The sequence below is a fragment of the Varroa jacobsoni genome, unplaced genomic scaffold (genome assembly GCF_002532875.2).
Source record: "Varroa jacobsoni isolate VJ856 unplaced genomic scaffold, vjacob_1.0 scaffold_689, whole genome shotgun sequence".
Taxonomy (NCBI): Eukaryota; Metazoa; Arthropoda; class Arachnida; order Mesostigmata; family Varroidae; genus Varroa; species Varroa jacobsoni.
The window spans coordinates 208,947-228,863 of NW_019213591.1; positions in this window are offsets into that span (position 1 = coordinate 208,947).

The window sequence follows — 19,917 nt, forward strand, 5'->3', positions numbered from 1 at the left end:
TGGTGTTTCAAATATAGCGTCTGCTTTTAGCAAAACGCATTGAGTCAAATAGACAATACCAATTTAAATTCGTAATTTTTCTTTAATCACACTTGCCGTATTGTATATGCTATTTACGGGACTTGAATCATCAATCCCTATCTTTTTCACCCAGAGATTAAGCATCCAAGCCGCAGCGCTACCAACTCAGCTTCTAGATGTTGCTAATCCGTAATATATATATATATATATATATATATATATGTATAGTGCTTGCTAATTGGATAACTGTGGTAAAAGCGGTAATTGATGGTAACGCTGGAGTTAATATCAGTTGAAATATAATGATAAGTATGAAAAGAAAATGTGCTCTAGGGGCCTTGCAAGCTTAATATCAGTCTCTAATGTACACTAGCAAAAATACAGGTTTGCAAAAACAACTGCAAGAGGATAATTTTGCTTCCGATAGGTATTTATAACATTGTTAAGTCGCCTTTGACATGATCGTCAGTATCTAAATTCCTACCTTTAACTTACAACTAACGAACGGCAATAAAGCATTGCGTGCCAATTTGGCGGGCCAACTTTAAATGAACGGGTGTCAGATATTTAAAGGTGGATTTTGGATGAACAAAAGTTGACGCAGACATCGAGGTAAGCCAACTAAACTTCTGAAGCTGCTCAGAGAGTAATAACTTGTTAGGTATTGACGTCTTCAGGCAATGGTAGGTATTTTCATTTATCTAGTTGGATATTAATAGTTTCTTTGCTGTTCAATTGCGCATTATAACTGTTGCCTGACCAGGTCGCCATGCAGAGTCTATTGTGCTGAGATTCAGTAACTATAAGGTAAAATTAGCACATATTGTAACGGTTTACTGTCACAAATGCTGGCTTTGCAGGCTATCAGTTGAAATACTGTGAAGGATCTTAGAGCATTCGAAAGTAAATTTTCTCACAACCTCTTTGTGTCATGGCATCGTACCTTTAGACTTTGGATGAATAAAAACAAATGCTACGATACGCCATTTTATGCTTCTAGAATATTATGCAAGTATGATCACATTCGTTTTGAGTTTTCATCCTGTTTTTCGGTTGATTAATGGTTAGAATATCGAGTGTTTATTAAACGATCTTGCTCAGTAGCTAGACAATCTACATTGGTTTATTTCCGAAAGCTATTCCGCCCAATATGGATTCTAGTGGAATATAGCATGATCCAACTATTAACTTATACGAGCGATTCAAGGTTCAGCTCATGGATTTTCGTTCAAGAACGTCTGCATTTCACCATTGAAAGCAACGATCTAGGTAGAATATGTCTAGTTCATATCGTCAGCGCCTCATTAGAGACCTCCAGCGATAATAACTACGTGTTTGCTTATTGAACTTCTTCTGTGTTTTTTTTTTGGAAGTTAAGGGCAAATGCATTATGCAGACCAGACATCGCTGTATTGTGCTTTGTCGGGTACTGTGGGACTCTCACCCACTGATGCCTGGACCCCTTTATCAGCTTGGCTCATGGTTCGGGATATGTTTGATATTACTTCGAAACGATGACTTGCAGGAACGGCCATTTCGTCATCCTTCCCTTTGAACCGTTCCAGCCCATCCTCCATCCTGGCTTTCCTCTTGACCAGATACGCTGGGTTTCGAGCGGGACCGTACTCCCTGTTCTCCCGTTGCCACCAGTTGTAGTGTGTCAGGCCCGCGATTGTTTCGGGCGTGTCCTTCTATTCTCTCACGTCTCATCCTTTCAAGTTGTTCCTTTCTTTTCATAATATCATCAAAGAAGACCGCAACTTTGGCCCAGGTCGTCCTATCTATTGTCATCATATCGACACGCGGGTTGGTCCAGATTCGAACCCACGCTTAGACACATCTCGATTCTCTAGTAAAAATCCGAATAGTCCTAGTGAAGGCGATGAATCTGCTGGTACGCTCGTCTTCTGGCTTCGGTCTCTCCAGATTGCTCGTATTGAGCTTCGTGTTAATAGTGTAGTAGGTTTTAAGCGATGTACTAGGCAGCGTATTTGTTGGCCTGCCGTAGCCAGAACAGCCAAGAGTAGTAAAGTAACGCTGTCTAACAGCAGCAAGATCGAACGAATAAATAAATTTCGCCCAGTTCTGACGAAACAGGCATCATGATTCCAGAATAAATAAATAGGTTGGCCTAGATGAGGATTTAGCCACTGCTTTTCGCTACAGCCTCGTGGCTGGTAGCAATAACGTTTAACTTATTATTTTCGGATAGAAAAAGCGTATGTTGGAAGTTGTGAGTATGTAACGTAAGACATTTTGATGACTGCGTACAAGTACATCTTTCTAGTGAAATATGTACTTAACAGGGATGTAAATAAATAACCGATAGAGGTGGTTCTGTTTTTACTGGTTTATACAATCTATTAGGTCGACTTTGCTCTTGGCTTACCATAGTGAAAGTTGAATAAATGGCCAATCGACTTTGTGCACGCAAACGCGTTGTTCCGTATGTTACCTACATATCTTTTCGTTCTGTCATGCCTGTTATTATTTTTTCTACTTCAACTTTATATCGCGACACTTCTCCAGCACAAGAACACAGGAATACTTGTTTATATATTCAAAACAAACAAAGGCAAATACTACAATTGATCATAATATCGCTGTCGAGGGCATCCCACGCTTTTTCTAAGTGCCCGATCGCACAGTTTCATGCATGCGGTCAAATCGTCTCGTGCTAGTAACAGCAGCGGCTATCTACAACAATTAGCAGAGCATTCGGAGGCTAACAGACGACGTAAGCCCCATATTGCCCCCCTATATCAAAAGCCATGGCTCGGCGACAACGTCTTTTAGAGTTTATGTTACATTGATAAGTCCGCTAAAATACCATCGCTTTGGATTCGGTCGGAAGAAGTAAGAGAAAAATTGTAAACAAATCCGCATCGTTGATTCGTTGATACAGGCTACTCAACGGGTCTGTCGAAATTTTCACGATCGCCTAAAGATACTAGACATTAAATCAAATCAGAGCACCATTTGTCAACAGCTACCAACGATAGACGCCTTTCGGTCACCAAAAGGTAAACTCTGGCTTTGAACATAGTTTTTGCCCAGAAACAGTTTGTCAGTTAACGGCATTATTGTACAGGGTCGGCGTAGACTATCTCGCGTAGATAAACCCAGCTTTAGAGCGTTCACCGAAAGTGGTGCACCGGACTAATATAGGATGCAATACTTAATCGTAATATAATCCAGCAAAAATCCACTTTAAACAACGATAAGTTAATTATCGATCTCTAAGAAAGCGTCTTACCTAGAAATAGATATAGAGAGAGAAATCTTCTCTGGATAGTCGTTAAAAGATCAATCTACCATTGATACCAGATGTGGAGTTTTAAAATCTCATTGAATTTTTACAAAAGAGTCAGTTTTTGATCCGATCAGGCGCAGACCGGCCGGCCACTCATCGTGATTTCATAAAAATACAGTACAAACGTTGAAAAGTGTGTAACAATTGTCCTGCAAAAATGGGAATACTTCTACCCCGCCACTAATGAACCCAATATTAGACTACAGATATACAGGCATGGCGTGCATTATCCAGTCAAACTAAGTGGGTCGTGCAGTGCTATTTCCGGGGAGCTGTGTATGCCCCACCGCCTCTTTTCAGTGTAGGGGATGTTATACTGTGCACAAACGCATCAACGGTACTTAGTAAATTCGATATATGTATTGATAATAAACAGATAGAGCGGTATGTGCAAAATGACGCGATGTCTGTGAATCGATTTGGCTAGGGATTAATTATAAAAAACTCGCTCGTATCAAATATTAATGAAAAAATGGCATTTTCATTAATGCCGACACACAGGTTTTGATCGTCTTACGTGGCCAGTGATCGCGATTTTACTCATCGAAAGATCAATCGATGGATTGGCGGAAACCGAGCATAAGGTGATCAATGAATCCAATTTCCAGCTTAACTTTTCTAACCTTTAGCAACTGTGTTGTCGTTGCCGGGACTTCCATCGCAGCGTAGTTGGCTTCACAAATTTATGCTGGACACGTTGGATCAATGAGGCGTTATTTTGCAGCAATCGTGCCCATTTATGTCTATTCAAGTGTTTACTTTGAGATGGTAAACGTCTCATCAAACAGAATGTTACCAACTGCAAGTGTTGGTAAGCGATAAGTTTGGTCTGGCCGGCCGTCCTTGAAAAAAGCCCGCTGTGCTATATGCTTTTCTTTGCATTACAGTCTTATGACACAGATTCAGATCGCATCTTCATGTACGGTACGGGTCCCGTATCGCTAATCTGTTAAGTAAAATTACTTAGTCGTATTACTCAGAGAGAGATCGAACAGGGGTCCAATGACGGGACTATGACTGTCACTGATTGTATTACCTTTTGTAGATGGGCTTTTTGGTAGGATGTTAACTCGCACCAGCTAGAACTAGCATCGTGATTAACGGTTTCGTAGCGAGTGGCACTAATCAGAATTGTTTTAAACCGTCAGAATTTTTTCTGGAAACAGCTCTCGGGGGTTGGTCATTCTGATGCAGCTCACTAAGTATGATAGTGGTCTTCGCAATATTTGATTGTGGACCGCTCAAATGCACATGGTCCTATTATCCAGTCAATTAGTTGATAGGCTATACAAGCTTTTCATACCCTTGCACCTACAGAGGCGTCAATTACAGGCGTCATCGGGGTAGATTTTGAAAATGACCCGCCATTCTGATAAGCCTAAACCCATACCAGCCCCAGGCCAAACCTGATTTGTCTATTCAACTAGTACGATTTCTTTGTAAATCGAAAATGTTCTTGTGATCTTGCACTAGCCGCGCATATCGAGAAACTTTTTCATTCTAAGATGGCCAAGTGGTCTCAGGATGATAAACTTCTCATCGATACATAATACGAACACGTCGTGCGAGTTCCGTGTAACTGTTGGGCGCATTTTTCGGAGCCAACTATCTGGCGTCAATCCATAGGTTTCGTGATGGGGGGTAGACGCAGCATTCGATAGTTCTAAACCCTTAACTGAACATGTCAAACATGTTTTTCGAACATTGTCCTTAATTCATGTGAAGAGTATCCGTCTTAGTTGTCCAGAGTATGCCCTTTCAAGTACACACGGACCGCCATCAAGCTGACCACCATTTATGGAACTACGTTCTGCCATGGCCTTCTATTGATTAAGGCCGGCGATGCCTTAATTGAGCGCCTGAATACACGTGTGAATACTTGTATATATACGATTTGTTATAACCACTAAAGGGACCACTATCAGGCATTACTTGATGTGCTGATTCTACCAGATACACTGGCCTTCTTCGCTAGCTAACCTCGAAAAGTCGGTTTGACACTTAGCGTTTGTAGTCTCTCCATAAAATAACTGTAGTAGAAAATAAACTGACTCACGAAGAGAAACGTTGAACGATTAAAAGTATTTTGTATTGATAGTAATGTATTAAAGCTTTGTTCTAGTGTCAGCTGGCGTATGCTGCGTTTCGCCGCAGCGTATCGAACGGAACTGTTATCAGGGATGTGCGCGACTAGAAAAGAAGCAGGCTGATTGAAACGTACGGGGGGTGGATGTTCAGACGGACGAATTAGCAACAAGTAATTGTCGCCGTATCTTTTGCCAAACAAATCGTCTGCAGAAGGTTCCTCTACTACGGAACGCTCAGCAGTGGTTACCAAATCGATAGTTTCAATCTAATAACTCATCAGCGATTGAGCAAGTGACACCTACAGTTACGAAAAACGGGTAACGAAGTAAAAAGATGGACCTATAACAATAAAGTGATTAGAACGGGCTCTGTACGTGAGGCAGGCGCATAGCGGAGTGCCACTGTTGATTTGACCATTTATGATGAAACTCGCTCACGTTGTTTTTTTACGTCAGACTCATAGTGGCACAGTTGACACTACGATACTGTAAAGCGGTCGTCTAGATGTAAGAACCTTCAAAGTGAAGGTAATAAATCGTTCAGGTATAGCTGCAGACGACGGAAATGCAAATCGACATCTGTATATAGTTTAGTTAACACTAGACCTTCGCTGATAAATGCAAGATGACCACCTTCAAAAATCAGTCATGATGTGAGCATTGAGGCCAATCTTATTACCTCGATGCCTTGATAGAGCCTTTACAGAAGAAGAGTCGTTTCAAACACATGGTATTATAGTATTTAGAAGATTTCGTGACACAGAAAACGTCAATTTTTTCTGCCTGCGCGTTGAAATAAACTACCGGGGGAAAAAGAGCGCCTCAGTTAAAATAGCCGTATAATTTTTTGACGTGACACTCGCAGCATACGTTGCTTTATTAACAAGCGCCGTCGATAGGGCCAAATGGTGCTGCTACTCAAGCGTGGTTCGAATCTAGGGACCAACAAAATGCCCAATCCAATAAATGAACGAACTTTTACTCTTAACTGGATGACAGACGCCTGGGTTTCCTGGCGCCAAAAGGCAGCAGCACAGTTTACTGAAGCTGATCTCGTGTTATTCGTTGACCAATACAACTGTTTGCTAAGACGGGTTGGAAACATCGTCTGGATAATTCTGGTGAATTCCCAAAAAACATGTTTCGCAGATTTAGTATCTTCGATGCTTGGGCCAATGATACTCGGCCAGTTTTAGGGGCAACCTTACTCTCATCAAAGGTAGGCAAGCACACTTTGTTGGTCGGCTTATGTGGAGTTCGCTTACGCTTCAAGGAGAAGTAAACATATCTGGGTTACTAACACTTGTGTGCCCACGGGATCTTTTTCTGAAGATTAGGCGCCTAAGAAAGCAGTGGGATGGGACTGATTATTTGGGTTCTGTTTACAATAATTCCGTTCTTGTGCGAGGTGCTTCGAGAGAGGTTGACCCTTTACGAGTTATACGTGCCGCTGATGAATGATAACTCACTAGGGTTCCATTGTCGCGATAATGAACAAGAACTAGATTTCGTTTAATGTTGAGGTGATCAGCGAGAGAGACGTTTATGGATATAGAGGGGTTGCTTGTTGGACTTTACAAAGACAATAATATACTAGCATAGACATTGCAGGAACAACTATCAAGTTCCACTGACGACATAGTTACCCATATGTTTCACTTCACTGGACTCCAAGTAGTTTTGTCGGCTATCACTAAAAAAATTTAAAAGCTGTATCATGATCGTTGACATTGACTGACATCGAACTCGCGCTATCAGCACCATTTACCGGGGAATCGATTATTTATCCAGCCCTAAAAACAGGGATGCTGTTACCAGTTGAATCCTTGATTTTCTGTACATGTAAATGAGCCGATCATAATCCATAAAGTACGCGGAATAAAAATTAGATTTCTTATTTTTAATAAGATAATAGTAAAACAAGTAAAATACCCGTATACGAGCACCTCTTCTTTTCCGCGCATTCTATTTTACCAGTATTTATATAGGATTCTAATCAGTGATGCGTGTCTGGCACAGAATTGATAATGGTTAGAAAGGGCATCTACATACAAATAGGAGTTTAAAAAGTTTCAGGGTTTTCTCACTTCCAAGGGACAATGTTGCTGGAATATACATTATTGTGATTGTTATTTTTAAAACGTCTCCTGCGCAAACGGTGACCACTCTAATGGTTTGAGATACAAAGTAAAGTACTTATGATTAGAAGTTGATAAATGGCATTATTTTAATTAAAATCTGTTGGGGGTACTATCCCAATCGCTGTGACCCTTTTCGTGCCCCTGACTCCATATACAAACAGTTCTAGGTTGTATAGTTCTGACTCAACTTCACAACTTATAATACTAATAATAACTTGCAACACCAAATTCCTTTTTTGAAAAAAAAAAAAAAAAAAGCTCAACAGCTGTAATATCATCATCGCAATGCAGACTATGACAAGTAGAGCTTCGATTAAGTAGAGTTCAAAAACGGCGTTACCAGTTGATTTGAATATTCTACAAACATGTAACTATTATCGAAAGAAGAGAGTATGTATACGAGGGCCGATGAGAAATTTCCTCAAACGTTTACCAAAGATCCGATCACTTTTAAACAAATCATTTGCACCGCACTGCGTTTTTCCGGGAGGGTCAGCGTATTCATGAAGGGCTTCCGTAAAAAGGCAGGTAAGTCCAAACAGGATTGGAAAAATCGGGTTTTTTCACGTAAAAACGATTCTAAATGTTTAATTAGATTTCTACGCTAGACCTAAGCTGTATCTTCAGCCTCAGAGTGGAAAATTTCTGGATTTTAGTTTCTGCAATAATAAGGTATATCGAAATAGGTCTAGGCCTGTTTGACAAGGAAAGAATCCAAGTCTATATGGTCGGGTATGTATTTGCATCCCCTTTATCAGAAAATCCTTTTGGGTGTATTCCCTGTTCTACGAAACCTAACTTGAATCTATTTTTCAAATGCTATACGTTGCGTGATATTTAACTGGATTTCCAGGCAATTAGAAGAATTGGAAAGTTTATGCAACCCAAAATCAGATAGATAATGAACTATAGAGACAACTGCGCTCAAATGATTGAAAGATGAGAACGCCATGATATCCATAACGTTAGCAGACGCGTTCCGTAAGCTTAAGCTATCGTCGATAGCAGAAAGCCTGTACCGAAAATTGTAAGATTTCATTGTCACTTTTCATATAAGGAAGAAAAAAAAACCCAAACTAATTGGCCACTCGATCTAAAACTATTTACTTTAACGAACGTAATAAGTAACGAATAAAAACGAAGACCGTGATAGTGGACCACAAATTTGCATTACCTTCTGCACAGTCTTCGTTTTTACGCAACAAGTTATACTATTTTTATGGCCATATAACAACCTTGATAAAATCAGCTAATGAGCAATGAACCATGAATAAATGAAGAAAATCTGTTATCCCACGTTTCGGTTGAAACCGCAGTGGCCAGATCTTTCGAAATGACCAAGTCCTTAGATTATAGACTTAAACACGTATTTCCGAATGATCGATAAGGCTAAGCTTTGTATGTACTCGAATCGGCCTCCGTGGACATCTTTGTCTACTAACTAACGCTTGAGCTTTGCAGCACACTGGGCAATATGGACAAAACCCTTTGACACATTATCGCAACAATTGATGACAGTAATTTACCAGATTTCGTCGCGTTGTAGCACGCTGAACTATTTATAACCGACGAACTTAGAGATGAAGATCAGAAATGATGCAAGGACCTTCTATGTTTCAAATTTTACGTCCAATTTCGCTATTAGGCATGGCACCAAAAGATTGCCTCCTGCCTACAACAAATAAAGTGTGTCGATGCCTAGGATTCGAACCTGAACCGCCACATGTTCGTTCGATTAGCTGGCACACACGTTACCCACTAAGCTGGACTGTGCGAGACAACGTATATAGACTCACAAAGTAAATTCTGCCTAACATGGATAAGATTTCTGAGCTACTGACGTCAAAAATATAAAAAGTATAATCTTTTATTTTTAAAATTTTATATATTATATATATAAAAATAAAAAAATATATTTTAAAAATTATAAAAAATATAAAAATGAAATAGACAGTGTCTATTTTAATTATTTCTTCAATGCATTATTGCAATTGTTCTGTTTCACGAAACTTACGTAGCTTCCCGCCTGCGAGCTTTTACTAAGAATTAGTAACAGGAACTAACGTACTAAATGGACGGCGGGTGATCGATACGGCTTTGACCGCCGCTTTAAGTAGCTACGGTTGTTGTCGTTGCCGTGTTCTGCCCTCAGTGATTTAACAAAGATTAATTGTAGAGCTATCCTCGTCTAAGAGATATTGTGGACACAGATAGTCTGAGCCTGGAGCGTGGCTCTGTGCAGTGTTTCACAAAAAAGATCCAGGGAAAGTGGGGCGTTTACATAAAGCGAGCAAAGCACGTAGCAGTTTTGGTTCTGCTAGTTGAAGTAAAACCCACTATTAGTCATTAAGCTGGTAAAGTTCTCTTTAGATCCCCATATAAAACTGGAAAACCACATAAAACGCTTATCGTAATGTTTCAGAAGCGTCGTCTGTGTATTTCGGGCGGTGGATACTGCCTTGCTGATGAGCCTGTACCAGTACCTATGCTTGGAGCAGTTCGCAAAGGCTTCATTTCATCTATTTCATCACATAAATTTGATAGAATGTTAGAACTTGGTAGGGCTATTTTCAATCGCTGATCTCTTTGAATAGGATGGGTTGATTGGTTGGACAAATTAAGCGAATTTCAGCGTTTTTATTTGCTTACACCGGGATGGATTTTCTGTCGTTTACTCTTGAGGTTGCGTTAAATGTTCATCAGTTACTTTTAGATTATCGGAAGAGACACCTCACGTTTATCAACCAGGGCCGGATGTTTTTCAATAAGCGCCCTGAGTTTAAAGTGTTTTGCGCTTAGAACTGTTATAACGTATATATATAATCGTCATGCAAGAGCAAGACACTTGGTTTCTTTGCTAAAGCAGTTACACGAAACGGAAAACTTAGAGAACATTACATTGGCGCTACCCATATACCCGTTACCTAATGTACAACGGCACATCATCAAAATCGTGAGACAGTCGTTGCCAGAGGTCAGCCAAAGGAAAACATATAGTATATTATAACTCTATTGAACTGAATACATAAAAATGTTTTTTTCGCTTTATTCGATATGTGTATAAACTTCATATAGAATCAAAATTGGACCTGTTGTGTAAAGAAAAAATTCACTGGACCTTCGAAAAAGCCTTTATCTAAAACCTAGCTAACGTTTTATTAATTCCATTATCCACACATCTAACGAATAGTAGGCGTTTCTTGGAAATGCATTAAGTACATTAAGAGGAATGAAATAATCCCCATAACTAAGAAACGTAAGGGTAAAATTGCCTTTATCTTGATTTATTTGTTTACGTCCGAAAATGGTTCGTCATTAGCACCAAACAATGGCACGGGCCCGTAACAACGGTGCCAGAAAACATGATATATATATATATATAAACAGTTGCACGAACTATCCGTCTTTTATTTATTCCGCGACTGTTATTTTTCGAATTAGCTAACAGAGTACAACATCGTACAAAATCGTGACAAAGTAACCTTTATATACTGGTTTGTCTTTAGCCGTTTTCTAATCGGTCTAGCGTATTTATAAGGCTACTTGATTTAAATAAAAAAATGTCGCCTACTCCTTCCAGCTTTCTCTTTCTATGTGTAAAACCTTGTATATAGTGTCTCTTCTAATGTCGGTGGCCTTAGTGGATCTAGTAACGACACTCGTGGATAAAATATAAATTTTCAATATATATACATGTTATAATGACGACGCCTTTGTACTGCTCTGAATGCGTATTTATTCGGGCATTATCGAGTACTTATAGAGCGATTGCGATAGGAATGCCCAGGGACCATTTAGACGCGCCGTAACAAATGCATGTATTTACAAATAATATTTTAGAATGAAAACAAAGTAACAGACTAACCCTAGAGCGTTTCTTTTTTTGTTTTTATTATTCATTAATAAACAAGTAGTGTGTAATTGGTTATAGAAGATGGCCACAGATGATTGGGGTACAATGATACAGTCTTACAGCACTTGAATACATTCAGTCATTTTTCCACACTTTTTCATTACCGAAATTGTTTCGCACTTCGATAAACTGGCAAATAGTGAACTATTACTTTGTAGAAACTTTGCTTGAACAACATATATCCTGCTTACGCGATCTGTTTCAAACTATGACTTAACAGAGTATGCAATCAAGTTGTTATATGCCGATAATATTATGTTAAAAAAATTCATGCTTTTTTTTTTTGGTAAAGAGATATACGTTTTTTTATCAAACGTACATAGACGAGTAGAAGAACTCACTTACGTATCCCGTCGAGACAAGAATGCTGCCAAAATAATTACGACGATGCGATTGATATAAGGATTGTTCAAAAGCGATTTGCCCAACTCGAAAACTACGACCAGGGCACAAAGAACGCCCCGCACTTTAACCGATTACCTGAGTTTGAAGAAGGCCAGCTAAGCATTATTTCCTATTTGGTGTACCTACTATAAGCCAACCAGGCTGTTCAAAACAAAAGACCTGGCAAACTAGGTTAGACGAGCCTATTCCACGCACCCCCAAGGCCACGCACTGCAAATATCGTCTCTTCTGGATTTCGAATAGGAGGCTTTGCTGCACTCTCCGTATTGTACGGACATTTCATCGATGTAGTTTCACAATCTTCATTCGCTGGGCGATTGCCTTCGTGGCCTAACCTTTAATACGGATTAGGAATTCAAAACGTTCCTTTCCGAGAAAACTCCTTTAAGAGGAAATCAAACGATTTCCTAGTTTAGTAGTAGATTTTAGTAGAGATATGGATGAAGGCCATGATCAATGATGCGATACACAAAACATAACTTAATTTTATAAAAATAAAAAGTGTGATATTTTAGATTCAATAAAGTAGAACGCGCGATTCTGCTTTCTAATTTGATGTAACATTTTCATCTCGACTTTCCCTAAAGTCAACGTCATTTTCTAAAGCTGTGAAAAACACACTGCGGTGAACACTACGGTTTCGACGACCAAATACGTACAGCTTTTACTTCATGCAAATATATATATATATGTACTTTCTATAAATATGTGGATATTAGCAAGACGACTACTACTACCTGGTAAAAATGGGAAAAAAAAAAGGTTTTCTCCTATCCGGTAAAGTGATGGCTGTATGTTACGCCCAGCTTACGTTTTCTTTATTCCAGTTAAGTAGTGGTAAAGGTTTAACGTTTTTTTTCTTCTTTTTGAATTTTCCACGGGCACTTTGATGTGCTCGGCTCGGCATTCTAACGGGTGCACATATTGAGAGCTATCTGTAGTTCTAAGTTTGGATTAACATGTGTGATAATGTGTCAACAATATTCAAATGAACCGCTTTCATCACTGGCTTAGTTCAAATTATATATTTAGCCTAACAGTATTAGTATAATACACGCTAAAAGTTGAACGTCGAATTACCTGACCAGGAAGCCGTTTTTGATAGGATTCTCATTACGGACTTTATGGAAAAATAACGTGCTCATTCTTGCGCACTCTGACATACTCCTTGCATAAAAGTGTTCTCAAAGCGACATATTATTGAGTCTCAGTACCGAGCCAATAGCTACCCCGACAAATCGGCCGTGTACCGTCAATTGACGCGTCAACTTTCAATCGCAGACCTTTAAATCTAATATTCGCGTTATGTTAAAACTAGATTGGCCCTCTACAGCAGGCGCAAGTTCATTCATAGGACTGCGCCTATTTTTATCGTATAATGGTAATTTCTAAAACAAACTATCAAGGATTCTCTTAGCTATTAAGTTTCATTTCCATAAGTGAAACTACTTTTTGGCTACAAGAGTTGTTAGGAGCGGGATATTAACCAGCGTCTGCCGCTATTTAAGATTAGTACGTCTTTGTTGTTCAATATATCCATTACCTGACTTTAGGTGCGTAAAAAGAATGAAAAAGAAGATGTCCGCTTCTCTAGAAAAACTAGGATTTCTCAAGCTTTTAGGATAAGTTAGTTTTTTTTCATTGATGCATTTCTGGTAGCAGACAATAATGGCACATGCCTTAAAACACTGCTACTTCCTGCGCGCCGTTTTGAGTACTATGAGATATCTTTAAACTACTATCGTTAGGCCAACGGAATTGAACGAAGGCAAATTAATAGTCAAAAATGATACTGATTTTATCTTTGAAGAAAGCCGATCGAGAATGAGAATCATAACTGAAAGTTAGTTTTCCAGTCGTTGATAAGGAGTTCGACAATAAAACAGAACGGTACTTTTAGCTATTTATATGTGTCTGTAAGCTGCTATAAGATATATATATATATATATATATATATAGGTAGGTTATTTTAAGAAGTTCAGGAACCTCCTTAACTTTATCGGCACCGGTGTAACAATATGGCATTGAAAGCCTCCATTTATGGTACACCAGTCGAATTATATCAGTTGGTTATTGTTTGGAGGAACTTGTCTGTTCCTGTGCAATTAACTTATTCCACTTCAGTGAGAAAATAATACTATCTTATAAAATTAAGAACCTTGCTAATTAACTGCATGGTTTGCATGCTTACTGTTTAACTGGATAATGAGTAGTAAGATCGCTCAAAGGCTTTAAAAGTTAGCTATTGTTACTTTACTAGTTGCTTAATACGTACGGATGAAATAGTTTTCAATGCCTGTTTGGAAGCAGTAAAAGGGGAAAAACAACCCAATACACATTGAATCAACGCCAAGAAAATCCACCATCACGACCACCAAAACAACTTATACCGTCCTATAATCAGTAGTAAAATCTGGGTGCATTTCGCGGTACCTGAGCATAGTCAGTTACTGCGGTAGATTACAGCCTCTAGTCGTAATCAACAATTTGAACTTTGAATAGAATCATTCAAAATGGACTAACGGACTAAACGGAGGCTAAATAATCCATTGAGCCGGATTATCCAGTAGACTAGATTTCTTCTTGGCAATAAAGCTATCCACTAGCCGTCATAAAAGATGCAAGCTATCTTTGAATAAACGCGCCTTAAAGTCACCTTAAAAAAACTAGCCCGTACCGTCTAATGATAAATATTTAAAGCGAGAACTCTATTTTCAGAAGCAGAATCAAGCTCGATTCCACCAATCACAAGCTTCGCCGCAGCTATCTAAACACATACCGTTCAATGTGCCTGTAGCTGCCTACCCACTAACGGGCAAGATGATTTAGTCTCGTCTCATATGGAGAAGTCAAGCATCTTTGCAATGAACGTCGGTCATTTTGCTATTTGGAGATTCTCACATCGTGTTTTCAAAGCCTTGTCATGGTTCAACTTCTTGCTTGGGCCTGGATGTTTCGTATAGCAAAATGGCGAGCAGAAGTTGTTAGAGCATTGGCTGGAAAGGGGAGGAATACCGTTCCTGCAACTATCTATCTCGCTAGACTATTTTTCGACTAACTTAGCAACGAGGCCGTTCCCCCATACCTTTCAGTTGCAAACAGCTAACTCGGATGCTCTTACTTGGAGCTCGCGATTAACGATGTTTTCAGTGTGTCTTCGCTTTTCCAGCTGGCAGTCGAAGACGCTGCTATGGTCTCGGAGCAAAACAGTGTTGAAGATCAGGAAGGAACATATGCTTTGGGTGAAACCCATTTGTAGAATTTGCATGACATCGGTCCTTTAAATGTTAATTGCTTTGTGATCGTTAGCCAGGATAAGCTGATTACTTTCAAGCTAGGGGCGGTATCCTTGGCAAACAGCGTGCGCCTGTAGGGATCGGCTACGCAAGCTTTTTGTCGGAACATCCCGGAGCAAAAAACTCGGATCAGACTCTTCACAAAAACTTCAACCGGCCATGAAATTATTAGACATGCGACTGTCTCTTGACCCCTTTTAAAAAATGATCCTTTTATTAAAAAAAAAAAAAAAAAAAACTTACAAAAGAAAAATAGAACCTTTCTTCCTTCCAAAATAGTCTAATATTAAGCGCCTATAGAATATATAATAGCGCATGAAAAGACACTCAAGTGCGGTACATAATACGAATTTCGAAACATAATTTCCAGTTCCGTCTCTTATCACAACTCTGTTACTTGCCAGATATTTACAGAAGCTTTACTTACAGAAAAATAGTTTTCTCCTATCTTTCTGTGTGTTTTTGCTTTTGTTTTTGAACTCATCACCACCTATGACTTGGAACGACGAGAAAATGCGCCACTTATTCAATAACCTCTGCTCGCGCCCGACAGATTTTCTATACCAGATTTATTTACGACTTATAGAAAATATGATTACACTATTTTTCCCTTTTCCTTTTTTTTTTTGTCTAAATAATTGAAAAGAAGCACTTCCCACCAGACTAAACAGTTCAAATTTTACGCCCGTCATTGCTGTTTTACGAAACGAAGTGTACGTTCAAGACTAGTGCCTATACACAAAGCTATTGCGAGACCTCCATTTAGACCTCTGTATGCCGACTCGTGCCACAATGTTATGTTGAAAGCTATCGTTACGGAGGAACGGTGACTCAATCTTCTGCGAATTTACGCTGAATACAGTTTTGCAGCATATAGATACAGTGTAATAAATGTCGGTGAAATAATAAAAAATTGTATTTACTACAAGTATTAAAGATTTAACCAACTTTCCATCTGGCGTGCAATTTCATTTATCCTCCGAGTACTAGTCGGTAGCAGCTGGCGAAGAGGGACTGAGGTGTCGGAAGTGGAAATTCCCTTTCGAATGGCTTCATATTAGAGAGACAAACAAAACAGTTAACTGCATCTAAGTTAGCATACTGAAACCAACCGGCTGTTAGATAGCAGTACTTACCTAGAGGAATGTATCTAGATTACGTAATACCAGGTGACGTGTATCATACATTTGGAGCAATAAGAAAATTATTACATAGCTGGGCTTGTTCAAACTAGATTTATAAAAAAATTACGCATGAAAATGAAAAAGGTCACAGTTAGCCAGGTTTCCAGGCTGACAAGTTCAATGAAAATCGCATCAGGATCAATACAGACTGACCCTGATGGACCCGCTGGGACTCGGAAAGAAGGAAGCCATACTGTTCAAGTAACGATCGTATTTTCCAGAACCCAAAAGCTAATTTTGAGATATCTGCGGCTGTAATAAATCAGTAAAGATTGATCTCTATATAATAGACTGTTATTTATTAGACATTGATTAGCTTATATCTATCCAATATGACATCAATCCATTCTAGACATTGAACTAGTAAACAACGATCATGCCGGCTCTCAGTATCGAATTGCGCGGGATGCGTTAGCAACAACAGCACTTTTATTTCAGACGTAGTAGGAATGCGGCAGAGTCTGATTACGACATATTTACTTTGTAAAATCGTACTGTTTGGGAGCTGTTTGGCAGGTGATGCTGTCATAGACCTTGGAGAATCCGCATCTCTGGATTGTCATCGTGATAGATAGGTGATTCGTTTTGTATAGCAGAGTCATCTTGGGTGTTCTTTCTAGGTTTCGGAATAACGGATCGAAGGGACAGAGTCAGTACGTGCATGGCAAGGAAAAGCTTGATGCCAAACGAATAACTTGATACAACTTACTATTCTCATGACAACTCAGGATGAAGCAAAAGACGCATAGAAATTGACTGGTTTAGTTATTATAACTGATTTACGTACGTTCCAAGATCGAGTGTAGACATCGTTCAAGCAAATGCTTCACCAATTTAACCTGGACTCACATTTACGGTGATCTCTTTCCGATCGTAGCTGCTAATACACGGATTACTTGAAATTACAGAGGAAAGCAAGTGAGGTTTGGCAAGATTTCGTCGACACTTCTTCCCTGATGTCAGGTCAGATCGGCGGCCAGAACTCAGACCTATTGGTCATGCAGCTGCGTCGACGTTCGACGCTTAATCGACCTGGTTACTCTTACGTGCTAGAGGCGGCACGAGGATATTATTGTCTGACCCTGGTAAAAACGGTACAAGCCTCAATTACGAAATTGCAAATGCCGATCTCCCCAGATATTTTCGACATCATTGTCGAGTATATCTATACCAGTCGAGTGATCTCAATACCAATTCGGAATCTGGTGAAACTGTTTGCCGTAGCAAATTTGCTCGAGCTTGATGAGGTGCTGATGCAACTGGAGATATTCTTCAGTGAAAATTCTACCGCGTGTCTAGAATCTGAGGAGTTCCTCGTAAATGAATCGTTTGAAGACGTAGCACAGTTTTTAACGAAGTGCCTAGTCCGTCTAAGTGAGTCTGATCGATTGATGTTGGTACAAAAAATTTACAGGTGGGCTGCAAAACATTTCATCAATTCGTCCCAAGTGGCGATGTTGGCTGAGTACGTTTGTAATACCATTCCCGGCATTCTAAGAAACGGCTTTGGTAAACGCTGGCCGCACACGACGGCCCTACTGGTCACGACAAGTGGCTTGTTTCATGGTCCGACGAGAGTTCCGTGCTCGGAACCTCTGAGAGGCATGTTCAGTCTCTCTCGAAATCCCATCCTCATTTGTGGCGACGAAGTGTTTATGAACATGGGCGATAGACTGAGTGTATACGGAATCGTAACTGGGTTGTTACTGCGAACCTCCGCTCAGCTTGGCTGGGTCAAAAGACTAGTCCTTTGTAACGATAAAGTGTACACGTGGAATGGAAATCGCATCTTTGAAATAATCACGGATCCGTTAGAAGGCCGTATTGTGCCGTATAGCACACGAAGCAACATTGATAGACTGCATATCATCAACGACGATCAATACACTCTACAGTTTTATTACAATGATACCAACTGGCGTTTGTATGTCATCACTTGTTATGCCAATGGGCTGGAAATTTCCGACGAGTTCATAACAAACAATTGCTACCTGATCGGAGCGCACGGAGACAGTGCGTTTATCTGGACAAGGCAACACCAGATGAAAGTTTTTCGTAGGCAGTCGTGTATTTTCCAGTATGACTTCTTTGCTGATCCGAGTAGTGCCGTTTCATGCGGCAGCGTCGTCTATCTGAAGTTCGATTTTGACCTTAAGGTTGTGGAAACTGATACGCATTTGGTCTCCGCTATCGCCTGTCCACCATTTAATAACCTCGGACGACTGATAGTGAGGGGAACGTTTCAGTAATACGGTACATACTCGTTGTCTGTTATAATTATGTATTATTATCGGTATGATCTATAATTACAGTGTGGGCTAGCTGAAGGTAGTAACCAGTATAGAACCCCGATTGGCTCTGTGCTGTGCATATGTGTTATTTATATTCCAACATAGAGATATTTACTAGTAAATCGTTCACTCATTATTTAGAGCTATATTTCGCTAAAGAGATGTCCTTTTTTCCACCGATAGGGGTGCGAACATAGTTGGGCCATTGTCGTAGTTTAACAAAGTGAACTAGGTACCGTAGCGTTAAGAAACGGGGTGATGGTAAGGATTCGTTCTCAAACTGATTAGCAGGACCTTGCGATCTGTATACTGGTATATTTTTTCGTAATCTTATTTTTGCAGAAAGTAGACAAGCGCCGCATTGTCCGTATTGTACGGACTTCTTAAATAATTGCTCTCGAGTTATTTTCGTAATCATTCTATTATATTTTAAAATAGAGAAATTAAAAAATAGAGTTTTACTTTATAAACTGTCTGTTATAAGATGCACTCATATATCAACCATTATATATATACATATAGAGAAATCTAATTATGACAACTTGTATTGAGTTTTTTTTTTGTGAGAAATGGCTGGACCAAGACCAATCCGTTATTTCGCAAGCAGCCCCATTGCCGAACTTTAACCTATTGACAGAATCGACAGATTGGTTGTGTTGCAAGGGGCTCCACAAGAGCCCAGAACGGGGATAGAAAAAGATAATAAAAGGAATAGTTTTTTTTGCATTTAGGCCTTGAGCTCATGACTTCAACATAATTTATCTGTGTTTACAACAGTCATTTAGCAACCAGCCATTTGATTTTGTCATTATCATATATATATATTATATATATATATATATATATGCATATATATACTGAAATTATTGTGCGAAAATTTCTAAGAATTATAAGTCGTTTTGATCTACGTTGGCTCAAAGCGTTAGATGGGGGTTGCGGTCACATGGGCCCAAAAAGGCTGAAATTATTCAAATGATAGTATAGAAAGTGCTTTCGAGCGGACCGGAGCATCTGCCGAGCTTCTCCTATAATAATTTTCGCTCTGTTATAAGTGCTTCGAAGGTACTCTACTCGTGACCGCAGTTGATTCATGAGAGAAAATCTCATAACTTGATTAAAACGTTGAATTATAATATAAATAAAGTTTTTTACTTTAAAACAGGAAATATTTAAATCGAAATTAACTTTGGTGGATTAAATTGATTACGTAAATTTCTGCCTAACCGGCTCTACGTCTCGGGCACTATCGTTGTAACAATATTCTAC